A 20,845-nucleotide genomic window follows, 5' to 3' on the forward strand; every position below is an offset into this window, starting at 1 on the left:
TAGAAACTTTGCCCACATCTTTATCTCCTTCCCCGTTCACTAGCTTCCCCACTCTGTAAAGTTAAAAAGAATTATGAGTGTCAGCCAAGAGAATACTGGGCTGCGGAAGTGTGTGATTTGAAGATGTTGATGATAAGCACAGAGAATTACAACTACCCTCTTTAACTAGAATGCCATGTGTTTTCCTCACCACCCACAAAATCCCACTGGCAACTTGAGGCATAGTATTTTGTTTGGGTCTGCATTTTACTGTTCCAATATGTTGTAATAGAGCAAGCATGTTCAATATATGAGGCAATTAATTAAAAAAAATTTAGCTCATGCACTTTGGAAAGAAATCAGCTCAGTTCAGAAATATTATAAGAGTTTTAAAATCCGACTCTCTTAGAAACAAAAGAGGACTAATTCAGAGTCTGAATAACAAAGGTTGTTAAGAGATGTGCTACCTAAAATGCTGGTGAGATTAACTTCTTCAACAACTTTCAGGATACTTGACAGCCTTTGGACAAATAAATGTAAGTGCTACTTTACATAATAGGTAGTTAATATATAGAATGCAGTACCCAAAGTAAAAGAAAAATAGTTTTATAATGGATTTAATTATATTCACTAATTTGAAGTTGATTCTGTAGAGGAACACTACACTGTCCTATAAAAATACTCCTCTACCCTAGTCTTATTGTGAGAATGAGGGTACTGAACTAAATTGACAGTGGTTAAGTATTGTGGTTTATTTATCCTATTATTTTCAGTCAGTTATTAAAAGGCTTGCTAATAATTCTTGTCTCATTTATTCTGTCTTTATGGAATACTTTTAGAGTACAAATGGGTGTTTAGTTCTTCATAAGATATAAACCAAACACATTTAAGATGGATCTAAAATTAAGGTGGCTTTAAACTCTGTAATAGCTATAAGGCATCAGTGTCTATAAACAAAGTCAATCCAGGTACCATTTAGAGTTAGGGTTTATCAGTATGCACAGGTATTGCTCAAATTTTCTTTTCTTCTTGCTTCAAAGTATAATGAAAATGGTCAAGGAGGTATGCATCAAACACACTTTTAGATTCTTAGGCACATAGCAAATTGGTAGAAAATAAAATTTCTCCCCACCAGATTTCCAGTCTCTTTAGAGAGAATGCCCAGAGTATAGTGGATTATGATCCAGCTATAAATGGCACATCCAGACAGAATTAGGAGGAGGAACGATGGTTTGGCATAAAGTAATTTAAAAAGAAATTCTGGAGAAGGTAGAGTGTGAACCAGGTAGAGGAGGGAAAGTAGGGAGGAAACATTGCAAGGCAGGGTAGAAGAGAGCAGGGCGAAGTAGCATGAAAACAGTTTAAGGACAACGTGTAGGCATGGATTGTCATGAATATAGGAATGATGGAAATAACTCTGGACTAAAATCAGAAGAGGTAAGTTTGAAATATTGCCTCTGATATTCTGCTTGTCCATCTATAAAATGGGAATATTTATACTTACTCTGAATGTCTTACAGAGGAGTTGATGGCTGAAAAATATACTTGTGAAAGTGCCTCATACGTTGTAAATCTGAGGTTTTTTTTGTTGTGTTCATTGTTAGACGTATGATGTTTGTGGAAGCAGGGTTGCAGAGAGGTGGAACAGGAGGCATAAGAAAGCCATTGCCAGTGAAGAGGAATTTAGACTTGCTTCAGGAGATAGAACTAGCCACAGGAAAAATTATGAAGTTCAGTTAAATTTCAGTAATATTTACTGATATTATAATATATGGTAGTAGTAGAGATTCAATGTGAAGAAGACAGGTGTGGGCCTTGCCCTCCCCGAACTTATGATCTTTTCCCCAGAACCCTGTCCTTGTGCCAAACCTACAGCATCTTAACCATGACCACAGTATTACCTGTATCAAAAATATTGTCTTAAACCAAAACCTTTTGAAGCCTTAAACATATTGGAAAAAATGACTAGGTATTAAATAACATAAAAATGACAGGTGCCTGGGGAATGTTTTTAAGCTTTTTACTGAGGAAGTAACACAACAAAAAAGATATTTGAGGAATATTAGTTTGTTGGGAGTGTGAAGAACATATTATTGAGAAGTATAGCAAATAAATTTACTGCTTCGTGAATATCTGAGTACTTTTCATATATCCCAGGGCCTTTTCCAACTAGCAGCAGCATGTTACTAATTCTGGATAAGGGACTGTGAGCAGGTGTATTTCACTTCCAGACAACACTTTTAAGAGTTCGTGCATGGCCAGCTAGGCTCGTCTCCCCTGGAGTGGCAACCCCGGAGGTTTCTGGTTGTGGTGGCAGAGACCCAAGATGGAAACAACTTGTGTCTCTGAATTACTTAACACAGGGAGCTGCTTTGAAGATACTCTCAGAACTGCAGCAGACTCTGAGCATGAAATTATGTTCTCTCACCTTAAACCGAGTGCTATCCTGACTCTTGCAGAGAAATAGGCTGGTGACAATAAGATCTGCTAAATGACAGGAATATTATTCTAGGGATGAGATGATACAGCCTTAGAGTTGGGAAATGCCTTGAATGCTCTGCTTATAGTTCCCAGCTTTTGCATGTCACTCTCTTCAACCTCTCACCTGTTAAAAGAAAGCTGAAAACCAATAAAACAATTTTTTGTTAGTCTTTTCAAGATTATATACAAAAAATAAAAACAAAGCAAACAAACTGAGAACCAAATTCCAAGGATGGTAGTTTTGTACATGAAGTTATATTCACTGAGGGAAGACATAAATGTTGGATTATAATATCTGTACTGGGATATTCCACTGCAGTTTTTTCATATCCAGGTTGTCTTTCAATGACTGAATGTGCCAGAAATGACTCTGACATCTACTGCTATGTCATGTGGGCTTTGTTTACTGTATGGGCAATTTCTCAATGAAGAGAGGTATTTCAATTATTCCCAGTAGCCATGTGCCTATTGACACCTTGATGCTGTATAGGAAAGAGTGAGCGAGCTTTAGCCTCTGGAGCTAAACACATTTTATCAAGAAACAATTTCAGCAATTGACTCTCATCTGGTCATGTTACTTATATCTTGTTATCTCTCAAGGGCCCTGTAATTAAAGCAGGTGTGTGTCCTCTTAAATTACAGAGGTGGCAACTGTAGACATTGTAGTAAGTTTTAACGGGAGACCCTAGTGACCTGCAGATTCAGTAATTACAATGAAGTGACTGGTGTGAGTGTTTGGCCAGGGAGAGTGTCAAAATGGGCAAATATATTCCAAAGTGATGGGCTTACAGGATATACCCTAACAGAACCAGGAGAGTTTTCAAACAAAATCAAAAAGATCTCTCCCTCCCTCCCTCCCTCCCTTGTTTTCTCTCTCTGTCTCTCTTTTCTCTCCTTGTCTCTTTTCTCTCTCCCCCTCTCTATAAATAGACTAAAGCAGAATTCAATTTTAGATATTTTCACAATATTCAATGTAACAATGAAGAGGCCTTCTTCTCTTTTAATAGCTAATATTTTAATAATCTAGTGACCCAAAATTGTTTTGATGGAAGTTTGGGGGCTACATTTTGCATTTTAATTGGATAAAAGTCATGTTCTACAATTCTTGAAGGCTGTGGCAGGGTACAGACAATTGAGGGGGAAGGAAGAAACTGTTCAGGTCAGTGAAAAGAAGGTAAGAAGGAATATGTGACAAACAGGACACAACAGGAAGAACCAGAAGAGGAGTTAAGGTATTTATCTTGAGGCAAATGGAGAAGAGGAAAATAAACAGCTTCCTCTGAATACATGTACTTTGCAAAGGTAATTTCACCTAAAGAATATGCAGCATTGTGGCTGTGTTCAGTGCTTTTATATTTACTTTTTCAGAGGAACATAAAACAACCTTCTCAAGTTATTCTAGAGCAAGAAACATGTCATAGATGTTACTGGTTCCCTCAGTCCCCTTACATATAGAAAGCAACCCCTGCTCATTTGGATGGCTTCTGATCTCAAGCTCCTTTCAGCTTCTCTGTCTACTTTCAGGGAATTCTCTTAGGCCAGTGGTTCCCAACTCCCAGGCCACAGACATGGACCAGTACCAGTTTGTGGCCTGTTAGGAATCGGACTGCATAACAAGAGGTAAGTAGAGGGTCAGTGAGCTCCTCCTGTCAGATCAGCAGGGGCATTAGGTTCTCATCAAAGTGGGGACCCTCTCATGAACTGTGTATGCAAGGGATCTAGGTCACACACTCCTTATGAGAATCTAATTTCTGATGATCTGATCTGTGGTGGAACTTTTATATCCTGAAATCATTCCCCCCACACCCCTCTCCATTTCCATGGAAAAATTGTCTTCTATGAAATGGGTCTCTGGTGCCAAAAAGATTGGGGACCCCTGTATTATGCCTTAGCTCTTTTAGCCCAAATTAGATGGAGCCTTGATGTATGGGGGAGAAGCTCTCAGGGTTGGGGCAACTATCAATTACGGGCTGGGACAGAGGCTGAAAGCCCCAGCCTTCTGTCCCGCTCTGGTTCCATTAAAGTATATTTCTACTTGGCTCCTGAGGAACTCCAGCAGGAATAAGCCTCAGATGTCCACAGTGATAATCAGCTCAAAACTCATCCTGACTTGCTTTGCTTCTTTTCTGAACTCTCTCTGCTCCTTCACTTGAGCTTCCTGGGATTCCATCCAAATAACTTCAGTTCACCAAACCCTTGTTCCAGTTTTAGCTTTGGGGGAATCCAAATTAAGATACACTATTGTCATCATAAAATGTTTCACAAACTCAACTCCCCTGTACATTTTATCTAATTTTCTTTCTTTTCTTTTTTATTTTTTGAGATGAAGTTTTACTCTTGTTGCCCAGGCTAGAGTGCAATGGCGCCATCTTGGCTCACTGCTACCTCCACCTCCTGGGTTCAAGTGATACTCCTGTCTCAGCCTCCCAAGTAGCTGGGATTACAGGCGCCTGCCACCATGGCTGGCTAATTTTTGTATTTTTAGTAGAGACAGGGTTTCACCATCTTGGCAAGGCTGGTCTGGAACTCCTGACTTCAGGTGATCCACCTGCCTCGGCCTCCCAAAGTGCTGGGATTACAGGCATGAGCCACTGCAACGAGTCCATTTTATCTAATTTAAAAAATGTTTTTGCAATAAGTTGGACTGAAATACACGAGACACAGATCCTTAGAGGAAGGAAATCAGAATGATGAGACAAGCTCTTCCCCTTTCTACATCTTTTTTTATTGGGCAGGCTAGATGCTCACTGGTTCTTTCAGGGTATTATCAGAAGTGCTAATTGGCTGGCACATACACAGTTTATTATAACATTACTGCGGAAAATATATTATTTTTATTTCTTTTTCCTGAGCCCCCACAACTATTGAGAACCGTTTAACCTCGAAGTTATTAAGGATTTTTTTTTCTTTCGAGATGACAATGCCTGATGATTTCTATGTCCTTAGGGCAAGGGTAAATCTTGGTGTGCAGCCTGAACCAAACAGATAAATATAATTATTATTTCTATATATTTGATGATGAAAGGGTTTCAGGCTCCACAGGCTGATCTTTCTGTCGCCAACTGTGTATTGCCGAAATTTTGATTAAAGGCTCACTGAAGTAGTTTATCAGTATTTGTTTGGTTTCAGGAAGTAAAATATGTGAGCTCAATATGAATGACAGACTACATCCATCGAGAGCATTTGTTTCTTCAGTCTGGGAAACTCAAAATCCTTGCTGTAGATAATGTATGAGGAAGATATTTTCTTTTCCCAGATTTGCATAGAGCTCAATAGTCCCCTGATTCCAGACATATTATGTTCTGTAGTAGCTTTCCTTGCCTCCATCTTCCTCCTGCAAATGTGAATCTGCTAGAATACAGACATCATTTAAAAAATAATTTAAACCCTTCAAATTCCCCTGTCTGGAAAATGTGTATACAATTTGTAACAGAGAAGCCCAAAGTGTTGCTGAAGAAAGCCAAAATATTTTGCTGACTTTTTGAAGAGATCATTTCTAGGCAAGGGAAAAAAATACTGATCTCGATAAAAGGAGAAAAAAAGAGTGAAAAAGCAGGTTCTGATTTTTAAGTAATGCCATAGAATAATAAGCAATTCTTTTGCATTTTAAGAAATTTCTTTAAAGATACTAAAATGAGTGAGAAGGAGAAAGACATTACAATACCCTTCATTTTTTTTTTTTTTTTTTGAGTCAAAGAAACTAAAGTTAGGGGCAGTATAATAAATTTGATGTTTTCTGTGTCTGTCTGAGAGAAAGATGAGAAAGAGAAGGTGGAAGGGGGAAAGGGAGGGAGAAGGGGAGAGAGGAAGAGAAGGAGAAAGGAGAGAACATGTACACATAAGCACACACACACACAACTTGGTGGGAGAGAAAACAAAAACAAGCAAACAGAACCACAACAAAAACCCTTCCAGATTGTAGAGTGGTGACTTCAGGTTTAGTGCATACTCCTCAGTCCCTAAATTGAAAGCATTAATAAATACAAATAAACTTTTGATAAGTCTCAGCTATTTACATCTGCGTATGAAATTTGAGGTATTTATCCTAATCAAGCCTTTTAACATTGAGAATTTTGAGTCTTTTCATTTGATCATTATTGTGATGAACCTGAGCCTCCGTCATTCTGTATGTACACACCATGTGCACAAGTGATTATAAAACGAAAAACAAACATCAAAGACGAATGCCTTGATTTCTTTCTGTGGAACAAAATGGAAAGAGGCAAAGATATTTACCATCTATTGTAACTTTGGTGGTTTTCTAAATTGCCTGCAATATGCCAGCTTCTTTGTTCAAACCTTTTAAAATAACACAGACAACATGCAGAACATTTAGAGTGAAGCCTGACAGCGTCTTTTCAGCTGATGGGATGACTTGGGGATAAGAAAATAAATAATATAAAAACAACCTGCACTATGTGAGTTAGAAAGAAAATACCTGTCTCTACCTTTTAGAGTTTTGGGCTTTTCTAGGTTTGTAGTATAATCTTTCTATTTTGAAATGTTGGCTATGTCCTTTTTTTCCTTTTATTTTCTCTCTTTCTCTCATTTAAAGAAAAACAACCCACAGTCGCTTCTATGTGTGGGATAAGTAAGTAAACAGTAAGGTATGTGATTGGTGCTGTAGTTATTTTGAAAAGGTGTATTACTTGACAAAATAGTCTGTAATGATTTGAGCCTATTGTGTATATCTGTGTTTGGACGCTTCTTTAAAAGTGAGCTTTTGATCCGATGGACCATAAAAACTTCCTCCATAGCAAATCCCTCTCAGATACTGAATTATTGGGCCTCCACTATGGTTACGGTTTATTGGGTAAATAATAGTATGACTATAGCAAGCCAAAAGTTATGGATGGCTCAATATTCATGTTAGCTGCCTACAAATCTTCCCATGATTTTATTGAAAACAATTACCAGAGTGTATAAGCTCACGGGAGAGTCAGGTGATTCCCCTTGGATGAGTATAATGCCATGCCTGCTATTTTTTCCTTCATTTTTTTAATTAGAATATTACAATAGATCTGAGACCAATGTTGTAATTTTGTCTGGCCAACAAAAAAACTGAGTTTTAGTGCATTGAATGACTCACCCAGGGCCTTGGAGCTTTTGGGATGGAGAGCTTGGCTGTGTCTTCTGGGCAGCTGCTTTCTTCCCCAAAGACTCTTTATGACAGGTGTAGAGTGAAAAGATTTAAGCTCGGCGTTTGGCTTGAAGAAAAAGGAGTCTAATATGGTGTTTCAGTGTCAGTAATGTTCAAGTTTGGTCACATTTTGAGACCAGCAAAAGAAAAACCTTTTTTTAAGAAATTAATTAGAAGAGGGTGGTAGTGTGAAAAGGAGGAGTTAGTAATTTTGTTTAAGAACTGAAGTCTTGGCTTTGGAGAGGTACTTGGCAAGGGTCTTCATTGCAACGACAGGTATAGAACTAGATACCAGCTCAATAATGTCACTTACAAGTGTTTTTCAGGCCACATTTATATATTTCTTGAAATAAGCTTCTTAAAAATCAGGCCTGGCATGGTGGCTCACGTCTGTAATCCTAGCACTTTGGGAAGCTGAGGTGTGAGGATCACTGATGTCAGGAGTTCGGGACCCGCCTAGCTAACATGGTGAAACCCTGTTTCTACTAAAAATACAAAAATTAGCCAGGTGTGGTGGCAGGCACCTGTAATCTCAGTTACTCGGGAGGCTCAGACAGGAGAATTGCTTGAGCCCAGTAGGTAGAGGTTGCAGTAAGTCAAGATCACGTCATTGCACTCCAGCCTGGGTGATAGAGTGAGACTCTGTCTCACAAAAAGCAAACAACAACAACAACAACAACAACAAAAAACAACAAAAACCACCACAAAATAGGTTTTCATAACTGAGTTTGTTCTAGGGACTATACTCAGGAATTTTTCAAGATGTGCTGGAATGTGACCTTATCAGAGTGACTAAATTAAGAATTCCCAGGCCAAATGTGGTGGCTCAAGCCTGTATTCCCAGCACTTTGGGAGGCCGAGGCAGATGAATCACCTGAGGTCAGGAGTTTGAGACCAGCCTGAGCAACATGGAGAAACCTCATCTCTACTAAATTTTCAAAAATTAGCCAGATGTAGTGGCGCATGCCTGTAATCTTGGCTACTTGGGAGGCTGAGGCAGGAGAATTGCTCGAACCTGGGAGGCGGAGGTTGCGGTGAGCTGAGATCCTGCCATTGCACTCCAGCCTGCCAACAAAAGCGAAACTCCATCTCAAAAAAAAAAAAAAAATTCCAATATTTTCTCCAATTAAAGACATAGAGACTACATTTTATTTCTGTTTGCCTTTTATTTTGCCTTTTTGTTCTTTCTGATAAAATTATATCTCAAATATTTTTTATGTTCTTGGAAGTTAAATGCTAACTGATACACTTCTATGTACAAAGGATTCAATTTTGCATTGCTGGATATAATGACATGAATAAAATATCCCTGCTATAATAGTTTTTAATTGCCCTTTAACAAATTACCTCAGAGTTAGCAGCTTAAAATAACACCTGTTTGTTAGCTCATAATTCTGTAGGTCAGAAGTCCAACAAAACGTGGCTGGGTTCTCTACTCAGGGTTTCATAAGGGTAAAATCCAGGTGTCAATTGTGCTATTTTCTTGTCTGGAGGCTTTGGGAAATATTCCATTTCCAGGGTCACTCTTGGCTGAATTCAGTTCCTTTGATGCAGCACTGAGGTTCCTGTTTTCCAGCTGGCTTTCCTGTCAGAGACTGTTCCCAGTTCCTAGAAGCTGCCTGCATGCCTTGTCCTGTGGTATATTCTATCTTCAAACTGGCAATGGAGAACTTCTCACGCATTATCTCCTCTGTGTACTTTAAGTCTCTGACTTCCCTTTCTGCTTGGATAAAAAGTTCTGCTTTAAAAAAGCTAATATAATTAGATCAGGCCCACCCAATTATTAATCTTCCTATCTAAATGTCAACTGATTTAGGACCCTAATATCGCTTGCAAGTTCTTTTCACAGCAGTGCTTAGGTGATGCTCGATTGAATAATTTGGAGAAGGTGTGTGTACACTAGGGTCAAGGAATGGTGGGGCTCTGTCTTATAGTTTTGCCTACTACAGCTGCCCTAAGGGAACTTAAGATCCTTTAAGATGGGTAAAACAAAGATGTACAGAGATAAGATGCAAGTGGTATTATAGGAGCCATAGGATAAAAATGCATCAGATACTTTAAGTGCAAAAGAAGGATAAACCACTTTTGTACAGGAAAATCTGTAGAGGTTTCTTGAAAAGGACCTGGAAGTATTGGCAGTGTTTTTGTTTATGAAGATAAGGAAAAGATATCCCAAGCAGAGATAGTGGCACAAACAATGGCACAGAGATGATAATGTGAAGACCATTTGGGAAAGGGTTGGCAGCACTGTGTAGACAGAGCATGAAAAATGTATGGAGTGGTGAGAATGGAACGATGAATGTAACTTCTATTTGGGAAAGGCTTTGAATGCAAGGCAGGTTACTTTGCCTCTTAAGTTGGTGGAAATGGTTTATTAGTGAACATCATTGAATATTGGAGAGATCTGATGGGAGTTATACTTTAGAATGATTGATGGTAGAATAGAAAAAGTTCGGAGTGGGTTGAGATCTTCCAGGGAGGCTCTCTAGCAATAGCCTAGAAACTAATGAGAAAGTCCAGGCACAGTGGTCTACACCTGTAATCCCAGCGTTTTACTCGGGAGGCTGAGGCAGAAGAATCCCTTGAACGCATAGGCAGAGGTTGCAGTGAGCCGAGATCACACCATTGCACTCCAATCTGGGTGTCAGAGCAAGACTCCATCTCAAAAAAAAAAAAAAAAAAAAAAAAAAAAAAAAAAAAAAAAAAAAAAAAAAAAAAAGAAAGTAATGACAAACTCAACTTAGGGAAAGTGGAATTAGAAAAAAGAGGATGGATACATGTGATGATAAAGTTTGTAAATTCAAAACCAGATTGGGTATATGGAGAGAGAAGAATGAGAAATTGACTTCACTTTGAGCCTGCTCTCATAGTAGAAATAGGGACATTGGAAATATTTGTTTTGGAAAGAAAATTTGATGATATAGGTTATACATAGTTCAATTTAGGTGGAATCATTGTTGAAAGTGTTCTTGGTTCTCAGCATCAAAATACGGCTGTCGGGAAGGAGAGAGCCACAGCCATATTGGATAAAATTATAGTAAAACTAACAGGGATCTAAGGCTGCCAGGAATGGGCCAAATATGAAATTAAAATAAATCCAGTCATGGCAGTAGAAATGTGCTAAATGTGTGGTAGGGGAGATGCTTGGAGTCTCAGGCAATCATTGTGGAGAAGTCAGAGGCCATAGACACAGGAAATATGGTCTAGTCTCTCAGGTGGAAGGAATTAGTAAGAACTAGTTCAGAGACAAGAGACCCAGCTACCTCCTGGAAAACTCATGCATTATTCAGAAACGATTCATACAAGTTGTCCAGATATATAGGTGACATGAGCTGGGGGAGGGCTTATGCCTGCCAAGCCACAGTTTCGATGGGCTCACAGTAGACACACTGGAGGTAGAACTAATGTTGATCTCATGGTCTAGAATGGATGGTGTCAATGAAGTAATATAGATTAGCCACCTTGGAAACACATGACACTGTCTATAAGGGGAGGGTGTTACTATCATATTTAGAATTGAAAGGGGATAGACAAGGCTAAGACTATGATTTAATATACTGATTTTCAAAGGATGGTTAATCAAAATTTTCTTACAGGAAGGTAGAAGTATGGTTCTGTCCCTTAGAAAAGTGAATTAGATTCTGTGTTCCATAGAATTTTAAGCGAAAGGAGGAATAAGATTTTAGGTATATGATAAGTGTAGTGAGCAAATTGTTATAACTAGTCTCACTGAATTTTTTGTAGAAAGAAAGCAAAAGAGATGGGTTAATGACAGGGCAGGCTTGCTGATTTGCTTATTTTAAAGAATCTAGTAGCCTCTCTTGTTTTTAGATGGAAGACAAATAGCCAGCAAAACTGCTGCAGAGAAAGATGGAGGGGTTATCAGATGGTATGAAGTCCTGGAGGAGACAGAGACAAAAGGATGAGCTTGAAAAATGTGATGAAGAAGTTAGTGCGATACCTCCTCTCTAGTACGAGTAAAGGCTTAGGTTCTTCCTAAAATATGTGCAACACATCATACTCAATTAGTAATGTCCAAAATGTCCATCCAAAATATTTAATATCTCCTTCATAAAATCTGCTTTTGAAAATACTTACATGCTAGTTGATACTTGTACTTAATGTTTGGACTTAGATATTCAAACTTTCCCTTGAAGTCTTTTACTGGCCTTGTCTTTGGGAGGCAGGAGAGAGAGGATGGCGCTGTCCTTGGAATTCCAGTTTATAGCTTCTTGGTTACCCCGTGGATTGGAGTAAGGCAGAGGCCCCAACACCAAGCCAGGTAGATCAGAATCCTAGGTAGCCAGTGCTAGCAGTGTGAAGCCAAGGGGAGGAGATGAAGCACTCGCTGGAAGATGAAGTAGAGGCTCAGCTGCCTGAAGCTGAAGAACTGATCTCATGAGGAGGAGAGGAGGAACCACAGTAAACTGCCGGAGCAAAACCAGAGACGTGATAACATAAGGCATGGATAAACGGTTGGATTTGTTTAAAACAATTATGCTTCAATTTAGTTCATGACATTTAGTTTCTTTCCTAGCATTGTATCGGACATGTTTCTGCAGAGTCACAGAAAATCTTAAATTGGCAGACTCTTTTTTAACATTCTCCAAGGCCTTTCATGCCCTATTCGCTTTCGTTTTTTTTAATGGGCATCTTTATCTACTCAACCAAAAACAATTCTTCTCCTTTGTTTGTTTGTCACATAGCCTCCATTTCTGCTGGAAATTTCCTCCTAGTATCATCTTCTAAAACACTTCATTATGCCAGAAGTTTCTGAAATCCCACTTGTTCCATGCATATAAGTTAGCAGAATTATGGAAACTTCTGCCATCTACATTTTTAATCTAAATAAAAAAAACTATGGTATTCCCTCCACCTTTCACCCTCCAAAGTCACTTCACCTTTTGTCATATATCAGGCTAAGAGTCTTTGTGAATATAACTTTTAAAAAATATGTAACTATTCAGGGCTGTGGCTTATCCCTATAAGCCCACCACTTTGGGAAGCCAAGGTGGACAGATCACCTGAGGCCAGGAGTTCAAGGACAGCCTGGACAGCATAGCAAAACACTATCTCTACTAAAAATACAAAAATTAGCCAGGTGTGATGACAGGTATCTGTAATCCCAGCTACTCTGGAGGCTGAAGCAAGAGAATCCCTTGAACCCAGGAGGCAGAGGCTGCAGTGAGCCAAGATGCACCACTGCGCTCCAGCCTGGGCAGCAGAGTGAGACTCCATTTAAAAAAAGAAGTCCCAATTCTATCCTATCATGGTCAAAAGATTTAAATTACAAATTTAAAATTTGTAATTTTCAATTTTAAGTCCTTGGAGCATATTTAAATCTCTTGATCTCAGGTGAATGCAGTACAATGTAATTTGTTCATTTTATTTAACATATGTTTCTTGAATGCTTACTATTTTCCTAGGGTGGTAGAATGCTAGTGGAGGTGCTGGTGGTGTTTGTGTGAGTGTGTGTGTGTATGTGTGTAGAGGGTGGATATCTAAGTAAAGGAAATAATGTTTGCAAAAGCAGAGGCATTCCTGGAGAAATTTCAGTGGGTAAACAGTGGCCGAAACACAAAATGCATGGATGTCTGAGGGCATGGTGTTATGGAAAATTAATCTAGTCATATTTGTCGAAAAGGAGCTAAGATGTGATTCTGAAGTATTTGGACTGTATTCTAAAGGCCATGGGGAAGCCACAGGTTTTCAACCATGTGATCTCCATGAAGACAAGATCTAAACCTTTTTTAGAAACATCCCACAGTGTCTGATACTTCAGAAGTAGCTAGTGAAAGTTTTTGCTAAAATAAATTATACTTAATTCATGTGAAGTATATGTAATGCAGGGCCAATATCGTGACTGTACTGTACTAGGGAGAGACAAGAATCTGGGGCAACCTGTGGACCACTGATACATTCACATAAAAGATGGTAGAGATCATAGGGTTATGGATGACTTTTATTTTTGTCTTCATACTTCTGATCATTTTGCAGTATCTTAAATGAACATGAATTACATTTATCATTTTAAAAAACCCATAGACTTTATTATAAACAGAAATTGAAATGACTAACAGGTCTTTGGTGTGCTTTTTAGATAGTATAAGATGGAGTTGAGGAACATTTTGAAAATACTGGACTTGGATAAAGGAAGGATCTCTTGATACCACATGTGTATGTTTCATGTGGCTTAGATTTATTGAGTTGGATTTAGATTTCTGTGTTCTGATAAGGCCACAGGGTATTCCCAGGCCTCTGTAGGTATTGGGGCTGGGGCAGTGTATTAGTCCATCTTCATGCTGCTGAATGAAGACATACCTGAGATTGAACAATTTACAAAAGAAAGAGGAAAGAGGTTTAATGGATTGACAGTTCCACATGGCTGGAAGCCTCAAAATCACCGTGAAGGCAAAGAGGAGCAAGTCACATCTTAGCTGTATAGTGGCAGGCAGAGAGAGAGCTTGTACAGGGAAACTCTCATTTTTAAAGCCATTGGATCTCATGAGACTTACTCACTATCATGAGCATAGCACAAGAAAGACTGGCCCCCATAATTCAATGACCTTCCACTGGGTCCCTCCCAAAACACATATGAATTGTGGGAGATACAATTCAAGATGAGATTTGAGTAGGGACACAACCAAACCATATCAGTCAGTCTCCCTAATAGACATCTGGGACATTGAGGTTTTCATGTAGGGAAATGACGTTTGTAAGAAGAGCCTCGAATAGGCTATGAGAAGATTACTCTAGCTCTGACCTCATTGTTTTTCAGGCCAGCCCTTTACAGGAGACAATGGTGCAGGAACCTTGAGGTACATCCTTCAGGGACAGCGGAAAACCACCTACCAAAGGCAGCGAGTAGGAAGGACCATTCACCCGTAAAGGGCTATAAGCTAACGATAATGGAACTGTATTTCAGACATTAGACTATCTAATTGCTTGTTATTCTCTGTTTACTCCCTTTCTATATCCTTGTTTAGTGAAGTCTTGGTCTCTGTTTTATCTGAGCTAGGCTTTGGGGAAACTGAAAAAACATAGTTGTATTTTCACACTTGGGCTAAAAAATGAAATGGGCCACTCTGCTTGGCTGTGGTAACAGAACTTAGTATTAGCTCATGACGGAAACATGAATCTTAGGGTACAGGTTGGAGGCTGTGAGTTCCAGACATCTCTCCCTAGTAGTGATTCTCTCTGTTACCGTGAAGGATTAGGGTCTGACCTTTTTCAAGGTATCTACCATATGTAAGTTAGTGCCTGTCTGAGGATACAAAGGGGGAAAGAGCAGAAAAAGTAAGACTTGATGTTTCTGTTTGCCTAAAGAGATCATGGTGCCATGAACTGAGGTAAGGCACTCACGAAGGTCAAGTTTTATGGGGGAAGGACTTTGGACATGCTAAAAATGAAGTATCTTTGTGCAGGTGCAGTTGTCCGGGAAGCAGAGGGACCTGACTTCAAATGAAGAAATACATAGGGTTAGGAACTAGAACTCAGGAAGCCACATCTCAATAGGGGGTGAGAATACCAGCTATACTACCACATGGCATTGCCGTATGAACAAAATCAATAGCCACAACACTGTGGATAGATTCTGAAAAAAGGCACTATGTACAGAGTAGTATAATAAATGTAAAGGCACTTACATCTAGAATTGGATAATGTTACTGTTATTAAAAATAATAACCAGTAGCTCTGTGTATTCTACTATCTATCACCTTCACATTTCTGCCATGTATTATTATTCTTTCTGTTCTTAGAAGCACTTTTAATTATGTTATTGTCAGACCTAAAGCAAAGATTTATTTGGAGAACTCCATTATCCCTGAGTAAGGAAATTTTTAGTTTCTGGAGAGAATTGTGCTTAGGATGTAATAACTAAAGCTTAAATATAGCATGATCTCAAATCTCTCAAATATCTACATCAGTCTTTTAAAAAATTTTTACTCCTTAAAGTTTGATAACTTTTGTTTTCATTTGAGGACTAAGAAAGCTACTCACATTTGGAATTGGAGGAAGGAAATAATTTCCTTTGAAACACCACAAAATCACTGCATGTTACTAATACTATAAGGCTTTTTTCCCATTCAATTTATCTGGAGAAAAACTGATTTGCATATGTTTGCATCTATTTGCATGTTCAATTCAAGTGACTTCCAACTTTAAGTATATAAGATGAAACAAATTAACTCTTTGTTTTAACCTGCTGTGATTCTTGTCTAATGCTGTGTGGTGGATTTGGAAATTTTAAGTGCCTTTGAAATTGGTGAAGAATTCAAGAAGTGCAGAGGTGGGCATTCAGGATATCATGCTGGCCTCAGGGGCTCAGGGGCTGAGAGCTGGGAAGCCACAAGAGGCCTGGGAGAGTGTCAAAATGGGCAAATGTGTCCCCAAGCATGAGCTTACAGAGCACCCCCTAATTGAGCAAGGGAAATCACAGAGGAAGGTTTTGAGAGACTGCCATCTGCAATCAGGGACTTAGAGCTACTAGGGGCAAAGCTTGTCCTTGGTCCTCTGCCCTTGACATTACTGCCCTCCTTTCAAGGATCCTCAAGCATGTCTTTAATTTTTTACAAATCTATATTGTAAAAGGATGGCTTATCTTCATATTACATGTTCACTAGATACATTATGGAAAAGAAAATCTTCCCTGAACTCTTTTCCCCTAATACATGTGCAATACATATACATACGTTTGTGTGTGTGTGTGTGTTAGCATGTCCATCCAACCACAGGAAATAAAATATTAGAGGAAATTTTAGGTTCTTTGGAAAACCAGTAAATATATTTTCCTCCTGGTAGTAGGTGGTCTTTGAAGCCACTACAGCTAAACTGTAAAGACAGTTCCTTCTTTGCCTTCTTTTGGGGCCAGACTCTAAGCCTGCTTTTGTCAGGGCAGTAGCCACTTGCCACGTGTAGCCATTGTACATGTAAAATGTGGCTGAATTCTTCTGTATTGAGGTATGCTGTAAGTATAATATACATATTGATTTTTTTTTTTTCTTTTGTGGAGACAGGGCCATACAAAGCAGAGTCTCACAAGACAGGGCCTCAGCAGCCTAGGCTGGTCTCAGACTCCTGGGCTCAAGCGATCCTCCTGCTTTAGCCTCTCAAAGTGTTGGTATTATAGGTATGAACCACTGCACCCAGCTACACATTCATTTTGAAGGCTTCTTGTTAGAAAAAGAATGTCAAATTTTTCATTAATAATTAAAAAAAATACTAATTACATGTTGAAATATTATTTTTGATATACTGGATTAAGTAAAATATATTACTAAAATAAATATTTTGCTCTTTCTTACTATTTTTAAAACTGTGACAATAGGAAAACTTGAAATTATATGGCTTGCATTATTGCTCATACAACATTTCTGTTGGGCAGCACTCCTCCAAGGGAAACGTTTCACTAAGGAGAAATCTTGAGTAAAAACTGAGAGTCCATGCTGGGGCTGTGGTGGGAAGCAATTGTGACCCATTGCTCACATGCTAGCTTATTGCTGTCTGCGATATGAATATCAGATGTCTTAAAATTATTTTAATGTGGATTTCGCTTGCTTTTCCTTTCTTTCTACCCTGTCTGTGTCTCTACTATGATCCAATGTAGAGGTAAGAGAAAGCCGGGGTCCTCAGCTTCAGGCCTATGTAAATGGATTTCAGTTGAAACACAGTTTCTCCTGATGACTGGTAGAAACTAATTAGGTTTTGTCATTTTTTCACTTGGAATTTTGTCTCATTGAAACCTTGCTACTCTACTTAACCTACTTCTAGTTGGCAAATATCTGCTGCCATGTTAGGTTATGTTTTTTTGCTTAAATTAACTCCTAAATAATATAGCATAGCAGATACAGGAGAGCGGGTGGGGAAGGAAAAGTTTTCAGTTTTTTTTTTTTTTTTTTTTAATACAAGACTGATTTTATTATATTGCCGGAGAAATAAGTTAGATTGCTCTGGCAGTCTCAATAAATCACACATGAAGTCGTCTTTTTTTTTCTAAATTAAATTTTTATTTAAATAAAAGTGTTATGTTTGTATTTGAGCTGACAGCTAAATCTGATAATTAGAGTGCATGAAGTTGGCTTTGATTGGCATTGTAATTGGATTGTCATTGGGCTGAGAACCTATTATCTTTGGATCATGCCCCATGAAATCTGTTGAAGAAACTTTGCTGCCAGTCATTAGAGCCACCATCTTGGCTTACAAATTAGGTTTGAAAGGCTTCTTACCACTGGGAATGTAATTTAAACCACTGCAATTGCACTCCCATTAATTAAAATTATATTAAAATTATGGTTCATTTTCTAAATTTTTTTTTGTATTTTATTAGACATACTTATTACTAAACGCTTAACAAATTACAAAGCGGTGCTTAGTAAAATTATGTTTCATAGATAATCCATCTCTTCAGCACATGTTACTCAGCATCAGTAGAATTTGTCAGTGTTAATCATTAAAGGATATACTATTTATATTTTTCATTGCAGGTTTCAGAAAGAAATGTTTTCTTTATTTCAGCATCAAATGCAGGATCAGCAATATCTACTGTAAATTAAGATCCATCCTGCCAATAAAGAAATATGCAGCTTTGCTTTAAGGAGATGTCATCCGTCATGGTCACAGTTCTTCCTACCTTAATTTCTTTCTTTTCTAAAACAATAGAAAACTGTAAAAGGCAGAATTCTTTTTCGTCCCCCTTTTTCTTTTTTGGATAGAAGATTAAGGAAAAATAAAAAGCACACATGTGCCAAAATCTATGCTATTCTTTATTGCTATTACTATCTGCTAAAAGCAGATCAGCACTGATTAAGACAGAAAAGGAGCTTGTGAGGACTGGAAATGAGAATGAGGTGGGAGATAGTGGGCAAGGCAGGTCTGTCACAGCTGCCAGAGAGGATGATGTGTATGATGGGGTCCACGATACATCCTTTCTTGACTCTGGTCCTTCAGTCTGCCCACAGCACTTTAGATAATATGGGCACCTGCCACTCTCTCGCATATGGATGTAACAAGCTAAGAGGCATGCTTCCTGAGATACAGAACCAGGCAGAAATCCTAATATTTACTTCTCTTGTTTATTGCCCCCCATCTCTTTTGTGATTGATGTGATTATTCAGGAATATCTCCTCATCCCTCAATTTCTTGACTATGGATAAATTTGGGGTGATAGTTTGGCAACTTGGATGCAAATCTTCAATGATATTTAAAAGTATAAAATAAAGTTTTCAAATTTATACTGTTTAATTTAGATTATACGGAGTATCTATACCTCTACTCTGCTCTCTCAACTACATTTTTAGTGCACCTGTTTCCATTGTTACTTCTGTTTCTAGCTTCAGTGTTTTTGCCTCCCATGCTTCACTGTGAGGCTTGGGAGGATTTTATATGTCCAAGTGTCCAAGTTCCATGTCTATGTAGAATTTAGGTCTATGTCTGATCCTAGAGATCCAAAACATACATAATAGATGCTCAATAAATGTTAAATGGAGTTGAATTGAATTTGAAGTCTAAAGATTACAGGGTTAATTAGAGCCAAATCCCAGATAGGCTAAAATATCATATTTGGTAGCAGTGTCTAGTTGATAAAGTCTTTCATGGCTCATTTTATTCACTCCCCCATATGAGGTTTTAGAGATGATTTAGGGTGAATACTGCTACCTGCTTTCCCATTCCTCTTTTCTTATTAGATGAGGACACTGCAGGCCGGAGAACTGAGAGATCAAAAACACACGGTTACAGAGTAAGTAGCAAAGCTGAGACTAAACCTTAAAACTTTCTCCAAGTTCACTGTGCTTTCCATTCTCCCATGCTGCTCTCTTTTGTAAGAAGGGACCACATACGTCCCAAAGTGAGGGAGAATGTCTCAATTTCCTTCTTACTCCCTGGTGGGAGAGGAAACTGGAAGACAATTAGCCATGGATTAAAGATCCTTATGAATGTTTGGGCCCTGTGACCCTTTGAATTCCTTTCAAAGACTATATTCTACAGATGTGTAATCATATGAGGACTTATTTTACTACAGCCAACTTTTAATAAGCCAAAATGAGCCAGGCATAGTGTTCAGCATTTTTCATATCTTTCCCCATTTAAGTCTAGGAACAATTCAGTGAGGTATATTCTTACAATTACCCTCCCCTGAAACAGATGGTGAAATGAGGCATGGGAGGATTTTATATGTCCAAGTGTCCAAGTTCCATGGCTGTGCAGAATTTGGATCTATGTCTGATCCTAGAGCTCTTTGTCTCTACTGCTTTGCTCACTATCCAATCTGGGCAGTGTTATCTCATACAGAGACAACCAGGAAATGATCAAAATAGGGAAATTATTTAGAAAAACATCCTAGAAATTCTACAAATAATACTTTAGATATAGATGATGGATATTGAAAGATGATTGCAATAAAATTGAAATCTATAAAATGCTGTGATCCCACTTCGTAAACATATGCCCATGGAAAAATATCTGGAGGGATTATAGCTCAATTTTTCTTTTTCATTTTTGTATTTTCTATCTCCCTGCAAGGAACACACCTAATTGTGTCGTTTTCTTTTTTAAGCTAAAGCACATTAATTGGAGAGTAGTTTAGAATGTTTGAAGCACTCAAGTAGCATCAAGGAATTATCATGAGGTGTGTCCAAGCAAAGTAAATTCCACTTGGATATGGTTTGGCTGTGTCCCCACCCAAATCTCATCTTGAATTATAGCTCCTATAATCTCCATGTGTCATGGGAGGGACCCAGTGGGAGGTAATTGAATCATGGGGGCAGGTTTTCCCCATGCACTTCTTGTGATAGTGAATAAGTCTCACAAGATCTGATGGTTTTACAAAGGACAGTTTCCCTACACATGCTCTCTTGCCTGCTGCCATGTAAGACATGACTTTACTCCTTTGCCTTCTGCTATGACTGTGAGGCCTCCCCAGCCATGTGAAACTTTGAGTTAATTAAACCTCTTTTTCTTTAAAAATTACCCAGCATTGGGTATTTCTATGAAATGGACTAATACAGTGAATTGGTACCAGTAGAATGAGGTACTGCTATTAAGATACCTGAATATGTGAAAGTGACTTTGGAACTGGGTAACAGGAAGAGAATAGTTTTGAGGACTCAGAAGAAGGCAGGAAGATATGAGAAAGTTTGGAGCTTTCCAGCGACTTGTTGAATGGTTTTGACCAAAAAGTCCAGGCTGAGGTGGTCTCAGATGGAGATAAGGAACTTACTGGAAACTGAAGCAAAGGGGATTTTTGCT

This window comes from Cebus imitator, unplaced genomic scaffold (genome assembly GCF_001604975.1).
Source record: "Cebus imitator isolate Cc_AM_T3 unplaced genomic scaffold, Cebus_imitator-1.0 Scaffold175, whole genome shotgun sequence".
Lineage (NCBI taxonomy): Eukaryota > Metazoa > Chordata > Mammalia > Primates > Cebidae > Cebus > Cebus imitator.